Source organism: Benincasa hispida, unplaced genomic scaffold, assembly GCF_027475165.1.
Source record: "Benincasa hispida cultivar pf3 unplaced genomic scaffold, pf3_genome.v1.1 HicScf1555, whole genome shotgun sequence".
NCBI lineage: Eukaryota > Viridiplantae > Streptophyta > Magnoliopsida > Cucurbitales > Cucurbitaceae > Benincasa > Benincasa hispida.
The window spans coordinates 25,420-32,905 of NW_028325915.1; the positions used below are offsets into that span (position 1 = coordinate 25,420).

The 7,486-nt window shown below is 36.2% G+C and overlaps 1 long non-coding RNA gene across 3 annotated transcripts; it reads left to right on the plus strand.

Moving 5' to 3' along the window:
• Positions 1 to 2,115: 2,115 nt before the first annotated feature.
• On the plus strand, positions 2,116 to 6,669 carry LOC150030954 (uncharacterized). 3 transcript variants are annotated; one of them, XR_016526335.1, is made up of 9 exons: positions 2,116 to 2,241; positions 2,361 to 3,558; positions 3,981 to 4,040; positions 5,317 to 5,478; positions 5,577 to 5,645; positions 5,825 to 5,878; positions 5,965 to 6,043; positions 6,279 to 6,381; positions 6,546 to 6,669. It is a non-coding gene; the product is annotated as an uncharacterized LOC150030954 (long non-coding RNA). The 3 variants fall into 3 exon arrangements; XR_016526334.1 differs by lacking the exon at positions 3,981 to 4,040; XR_016526336.1 differs by lacking the exon at positions 3,981 to 4,040 and having other exon boundaries at positions 2,123 to 2,225.
• Positions 6,670 to 7,486: the final 817 nt, after the last annotated feature.

Sequence of the window (7,486 nt, forward strand, 5' to 3'; positions counted from 1 at the left end):
AAGTTGCCAGGATCAACGCATAAAGAAATACCGCAATTCCGCTGCTAAGTATGTATGAGTCTAGTTTGAGAAAGAGCGTCTTGCTCATAATTGGATGTCCGCATGACACATGTAGGGGTAAGCCAAAATGAAGGCAAGGCATGCGTCCATCGCATGGTAGTTGCGCTCGTCAAGCGATTGCGATCACCGTGTCGAAGTTGCGGTATTAAGCGAATGCGGTCACTGCAAGATTGCGGCTACACGATAACGCATAATAGAGGGATCAACGCAAGGTTGGTGGAATGAACGCTGACGTACATCTTGGGAAAATAAAAAACTGATGTTGACATTTCACCTACTACGCCATTAGCAGCAGAGATTTAGAAAGGACTAACACGTCGCGAATGTCAGAATCAGAGCAGTCCATTAATGCTGTCGGCGATCCAATCTCTATATAAAGAAGCCGGTGAGCAGAATGCCAACTTATCTAGAGTTTTTCCCTGCGATCCAGACAAATGCGTGAGAAGAAGGCTTGAGAATCTTCATCTCCTTCTTCCATTCCGAGAAACGACCAAAGCCTACGATCGGAGCTAGATCTCGGGAGAGTCAGCTCCACCGCCCATCCATGGCACCTGATGCGTTATTTTATGAGGTGGAATTATGGATGAAAATGCGTTGAGCACTTAAGTTTTCTCAGTGGAATTCAAGTAAAACCCCACTGAGTTTCTTGGTAAGTTCAGGGTCAAACACAGGGACTTGGGAAAAAATATGCGGTGGTAATTTCTCAGAACAATTTGCGGTAACCAAATAAATCAAGTAGTTATTGGGAATGTTGTTTGTGGTAATAAAAATAAACAAATGCAGCGGAATTCGAAAAGAGTTATAAAACGGAAGACGCGATGAGTATGCGGTGAATGGGTTGAGAAGAGTTTCGGCTAACACTTCTTAGGATGTGTTCATGCTATGCGATCATGCAACACACATACAATAGTAAATCATCTCTTGATGCGAATGCTACGACTTTTAATGCTAGAACGCATGCGATATATGCGATAAGACTATAGGACCTACACATAAGCCTCTATTCTTATTTATGCGATGAAAAAATGACGCATACACATATAAGGCGACCACATAATACCATACCTATCTCTAGGATGCATGCGATGCAGGTTGGCAAACAGAATTTTTCTCTAGGTTCTTATCTTTTGTTTATGCAGTTCTAATCTTGCTCTCTCGAGTCTAGATTCTAACTTAGCTCTTTCAAATCTTAGGTTCTTTCTTTAGACTCTCTCTCTCGAGTAGCTCTAAAGGGATGTCGAGCACAACATAAAGAAAATGGAGAACCTAAAGAGAGAGTCTAAAGAGCTACTCAAGAGAACTCGAGAGAGAGTCTAAAGAGAGAGTCTAAAGGGATCAATATGTCATTCTTGAACTGATATCATTTATAACCCGCTTTCTACAGGTGCAACAGCTTATTTCGGAACTCAATGAAATTCTTGCCCATGATATTATAGATGAGGATAGGTTATGGAAAAATAAATATTATAGATGAGGATAGGTTATGGGAAATGAAACTTACTACTCGTGCTTGAACTTTTGCTGTTTTACTTTAACGCTCCATTCCAAGTAATTGTTTTTTCTTTTTGTTTTATACACGTCTTTCCATGAAATTGAGATGGAAAAGAGAAGGCAACAAGGTGCATATAATTGGCGGCCAATTCAAGGGGTAGTCACATTTCTTTGGGTACTTATTCTATTCGTGCTTGAACTTTTGCTGTTTTACTTAAACGCTCCTGTTTAATAATTTAGTGATTAACACATATTATATTTAGCACTTGGGTAGTAGGCAAATCAGTTGAGATCTCAAAAACATGCATGTTGGTAAATGCATCAAGATCTTTTAAATTCATATTTGATAATTAGGGGTATCAAGTATCTAGACTTCCATTATGAACTCGTAAAGAAAATGCCCAATCAAGTGATGGGTTAGGCTTACAGCTACTTGACTTTCAAATGTAAACTTACCAATGGTACGAGCGAATGGCCATGAGATGATACGAAAAAAATTATACTTTGCTGGTTAGTGCTCTGTGTGTTATCTCTGTTTATTTCTTCTTTTGACTTATAGGTACGAGGGATGTGTGGTTTACCCACGAACTTTGATTCAACTTATTGCTATGCTTTGGGTTACACTGCTGGAGCTCTCCTCCAGAGTGGAAAAACTGGACCAATATCATCGATCTGTCTGTCCCACTTCTTGTACCTCCTGATCATTTTAGTCTCTAACCTTTTAACCTTTCATTCTTTTTCTTGATATCAGTTTCCTCCATAGATTTTTTCCTCATTTCTATTACTTACTAGTTATGAATACCGGGTAGGAAATTTGGCTGCTTCTGTTGAAGATTGGATGGCTGGCGAAACTGCATTGACTTTGTTAATGGATGTGGAGAGGATACACGGTATGATTTTTTCATGAAAACGTGCATTCCTGTTCTCATGTTTTCTTGAATAACACGTTAATAATTTTTTTTATAGAATTTTTTTTTATGGGGAATAAGAAGGGAAATGATAAACAGAGTATCAATTATCCAGCCAAAATGAGAACAAATGGAGATCGCTAGAAGAAAAAAAATGAAAGATGAAAAAAACTCTCCAATCTATATTAAAAAGACAACAATTTTCTAGTTGATGAAACTTAAAAGTTTATTTATTTTTTTCTTTTTTAGAGTATCTAAATAACTTAATAGTTACTTATACAATACTATAAAGACTAGTCAAGGTGCATGTAAGATCAGAAAATCAAGGATAAAAGTGGAGTATCTTTTCTCTTAACAATTTTGAAAGGCTTTGGATTGATAGAACATCTTCATGAAGTCTAGTTTAATATTTATCATTTGATGATCTCTTTCTAAAGGTAGAATTCGTTTGGCAAGTAAGTTCAAGCCTGTGATCAAAAAGACAATGGTGGAACTAGATGGTAATATGATCTCTTTCTAGAGTAAATGTCGTTTCCTTTAATCTCCTTCCCAGTCTTATATTATAATTCACGCCGCTGTATTTGTCATGTGAGGAGGTCAGATCAGAATCCTACCATTAATTATGCAAGTTCAAATCTAAAAGAAGAATGGAGCAGGTGATCTAGATATAGGTATCTTACACAACCAAATTGATGAAAATCGAACCTATTTTTCAGAATTTGGATAAGATATTTTAATGAAGTCTCGGGTCAAATTCCATAGTTGGAAGTGAGATACCTAAATTCTTTGTAGTTTCCATTCTTACATGAATTATTAGTAATGTGTTAAGTTCATTGTAATGTCTAATTTTGTTGGTGTGTATTTTTGCTTAGTATTGTCTTGTAAAGGGCCGGCCGGCAAAATCATAGACGAAGCTTTATGGTATTTCTTTTAATTATTGGAAAAGGAGGGCTCCTGGGTATGTTCTCGAAAGGGAAGGTAGAGGTAGTACTTCGAATGGCGAAGAGAGGCGGCTCGGCAAAGAAGGAATGAGAAATCGTCAAAGATGACTTCTTTGTTGGCGAAACGAAGGGCTAGTTCTTTCTCTCTCCATCTTATGGTATTTCACTTGATTTCTTTCTTCTTGTCTTTCTTTATCCTTTTCTTCTTTCTCCTTTTTCTTTCTTTTTTTATCTCTGTTTCTCCGTCTATCTTCTCCATCTCTTGCTTAATTTTCTCCATTCATATGATTGTATCTCAATATCTTTTTGTTTTTCTGTTTTCTTCATCTCATTTCCATTGATACTCCTTTCTTCTATTTCTCTCTCTTTTTGTTTGCCCTTTGTTAAAATTTGATACTTCATGTATTATTATTTAGTTTATAGCTAAATGTCATTAAAGCTAAAATATTGAAATATTAGTAAAGTAACTTGGTCCTTAGTGTTGCGTGTGTGTATCATTAGTGTGGATGTTAGTTTAAACAATATAAAAAATTGTTACGACTGTTGTATTTGGTTAGTTAATCATGTACTTTTTAGCTAGGCCGAATCACTTCATTTTTGTCCATAATTCAAGTTACGGAGTAGAAGAACACATTAAAAGGTATGAAAAAGTTGTAGTAGTCTTTTACCTTCAGGCTATTAAATTTGAGTGATTTAGTCACATATTAACTCTAAATCTTGCTTTTTCTATCTTAAAATCTAGCTCTTTATTTTATCCTTGTTTTAAAAAATATTTGAATTAGTCTTTGTCAAATATTATGTCACACTTGAATTAGTCTTTGTAAAATTTAGCTCAAGTGCCTATTTATTTTTTTTGCTATTCTTACGTTCTCACTTCTTGGTGAAAACTAAAAATCCCATAGAAAGTTCATTTATTTTCTTGGTTGGTTCTTTGGGAACTATTAATGCCTTCCACGTCTTGCAAAAAACCTCCCATATGTCTTAGGCCTGAATTGGCAAGTTTTGTGTAGCATAGCCGAGTTCTAAACATTTACCTTGGTTGTCCCTTTTCCACTAGAGTCTCCAGGTGTTTTTGGTTGGGATTTATGTTTTAAGCCTTTTCTTTTTGCTAAGGTTGGGTTTTCATCAAATGTTGGTGGAGGTCTTTATCTGTATGCAAATTGATTAATTTCGTGGAGACCAAATGTGTTTTAAAGTAGACTAAATTGTTACATTCGCTTGGAGACCAAATATCTCTTTTCATTTTTTCAATGAAAAATTTCTTTTCATTGAAACCCTCTCTCTCTCTCTCTCTCGTTGTTTTAGCCATAAAAATTTTAGTCTCTTGCTGGCCAAATCCTCACATCAGGGACTCATATGGAGCTTTTGGAGCATCAAAATCCCTTCTGAGAGTGTTATCCATTTTGTCCACAAGCTCTTTCCTCTTATTCTAGTCAAGTCCTTCATCTTCTCGACCTTGTCGAACACTCAATTTTCCACTTCTGTCATTGATTCAATCTTTCATTTCTCTACCTATCTCCCCATTTTCATCTTCATTTCTCTCCTACCAATGTCTCCGCCTTTCATCGCTAATGCCGATGTTTCCCCCATCATTGCATCTTCTGCATCGGAGATTGGCCGTGTTTCTATTGTGTATAGCGAAGTCCAAGCCCACCATATCGATCAACCTCTCCCTTTTCCCTCTATTCTCAAAAACCCTTTCAAAATCCTCGATGGCCCTCCTAGCTCTGAGTTGATTGATGTCCCGAAGGAAGAGTAGTGACATGCATTGAGTTTTGTTTGTTCTTTTACTGTGTTTTGCTTATGATTGTAAATCTCGCTTTTGTTTGGAACTTGAGTATTACTGAATGCGTTTGAGGCCAGTTGCTACTTCTTAAGGTTTTAGAGTGTTTGAATTGTGTTATATGTGCGTGCAGATGATATCACAAAGCTGTTTCCTGATCTTTTCGGCCAACAGTCGGCAATGTTGGTGCCAAGTGATTCTAGTTCGGTGCAGGTGAATAAGAAATTGAAGATCGGAGTTGTCTAGTTTGGTGGCCAAGCACTGGGAGGGCATAATGTGATTTCTGGACTATTTGGTAGGGTCTCATTGTGTCCACATTTATAAATCAAGAATAAATGTTTGCTTTTTTGTTCAAGTTGTGGCTAATTAGCAGCTTCTATGATTTTGGTGAAGATTTCTTACAGGTGAGTAAAAGGAAGCACGTTGTATGGTTTCAAGGGTGTCCTACAGGGATCATGAAAGGTAAATATGTAGAACTGACTGCATAATTTATCTACCCATATCGCAATCAGGTTAATTTTCTTGAAGGGATTTCTAGCTTTCAGTTGTTAGAATTGTTAGTGTGAATATGTGTGGTCTCGATGCGAAGTGATTGCCATTTGAATGCAATTCTTGATTTAAATGAATTTTTGTTTTATCAGGGTGGTTTTGATATGATATGCAGTGGGAGGGACAAGATTGAAACACTAGATCAGGTGAAATTCTTTCTTTCCAGAATTTTCATTTTGAGACGTCTTGGTTGTAGTCAATGCATTAATTGACTGTTCGTTTCTATTTCCAGTTTAAGCAAGCTGAAGAAACTGTTAAGAAGCTTGATTTGGATGGCCTTGTCAATTGGTGGAGATGATTCCAACACAAATGTCTGTCTCCTCGCTGAAAACTTTATGTATTTTTCAAAACTATGAAATTTTGTTTATTGCCTCCCTCCTTTTTCTCTCTCTTTCCTTTATTTCTTTTGTCATAGATAAGGCTATTATATGTTATTTTTATTGCAGAAATATAAGGTTGAGTAATTAATTACTATAGGGTACCATTTTTTGTGTGTGCAAGACTCTGTTATTTATATTCCCCTTCTATCTGTTGTTTTCAAATTAGGAGTAAGAATTTGAACCCGAGTGATTGGTTGCCCAAAACTATTGATGGTGATCTCAAATGCAAAGAGGTCACCACAAGTTTTGGATTTGATTCTGCTTGCAAGGTACTCATTTCTCTTTGTAACTACTTTAGAATTGATATTTCGTTTGGATTGAACTTTGGTGACTCTTTCAAAGTTGAAGTAGTTTCTTCAAGAACTCAAGGAAAAAATGGAATATCGCATTCATGAGATGAGACTCTTAATAGGCTCTGCTGATATTTATGCAGATATATTAAAAAATGATTGGTAATGTGCACAAAGAGGAAATCATAATAAACATCAATCGAGAAAAGGTCCGGATTAAAACAGTCAAGATTCTGGAAGAAGGAGAGAAGAAGAAAATGCCACCGTGGACGTGAAAGGCCCAGCTTGGAATAAGTAGTCCTTGAGCTACTATGTGAAGATCTCATCACGGATGCATTCTTTTCGAATATCCTTTTTCATACAATCATATACTTAGGAATATGCGTCGATTACCTTATTATTACCTGTTATCATATATTTGCTTTTACGTCTTTCCAAAAAAAAGAAAAAAGGGTGAGAAAATTTTTGCTAACTTTCTTTTATTGTTATCATTACCCTCTCAATGTTTTCTTTGCAAACGAACAAGACACATGATTGCGAAGGCGCTGCATGAAGATACAACTACTTTATTATTATCATTACCCTCTCAATGTTTTCTTTGATGGAATGCAAAGGAAGATCGCCGCAAAGAAGGAGGCATCGACAAACAATGCCGACGACAGCGCACATTTTGGGGTTGTATTTTTCCTTCACTCTATTCCAAATTCTGCACCATCGCATCGTATTTTAATTTTGAAAGTTTTATCACCGCATCCTGTTTGATTACCGCAATCATTTAACATTGATAAATTTAGTAAGTCGCCGCATGCTTTCTCTTTGCCATTTATGATTTCAATGATGAATCACATGCATCTATTTTTTTTTATATACTAGAGTTAACTTATTTTTAGGACAATCACCTCAAGAAATGTTTCTAAAAGTTAGTGGTCGGCTAGCTTTCTTTCAAACTGATCCTTTACCAAACTTCTTAAGAACATCGCATGACTTCTTTCAATCTATTGGCAAGGAGTCGCATTTTAAATTTTGGGGTGAGGTATTTATTTTCAACCTTGCTATTTTTAGCTATATGAAGAAAAAAAAGGAA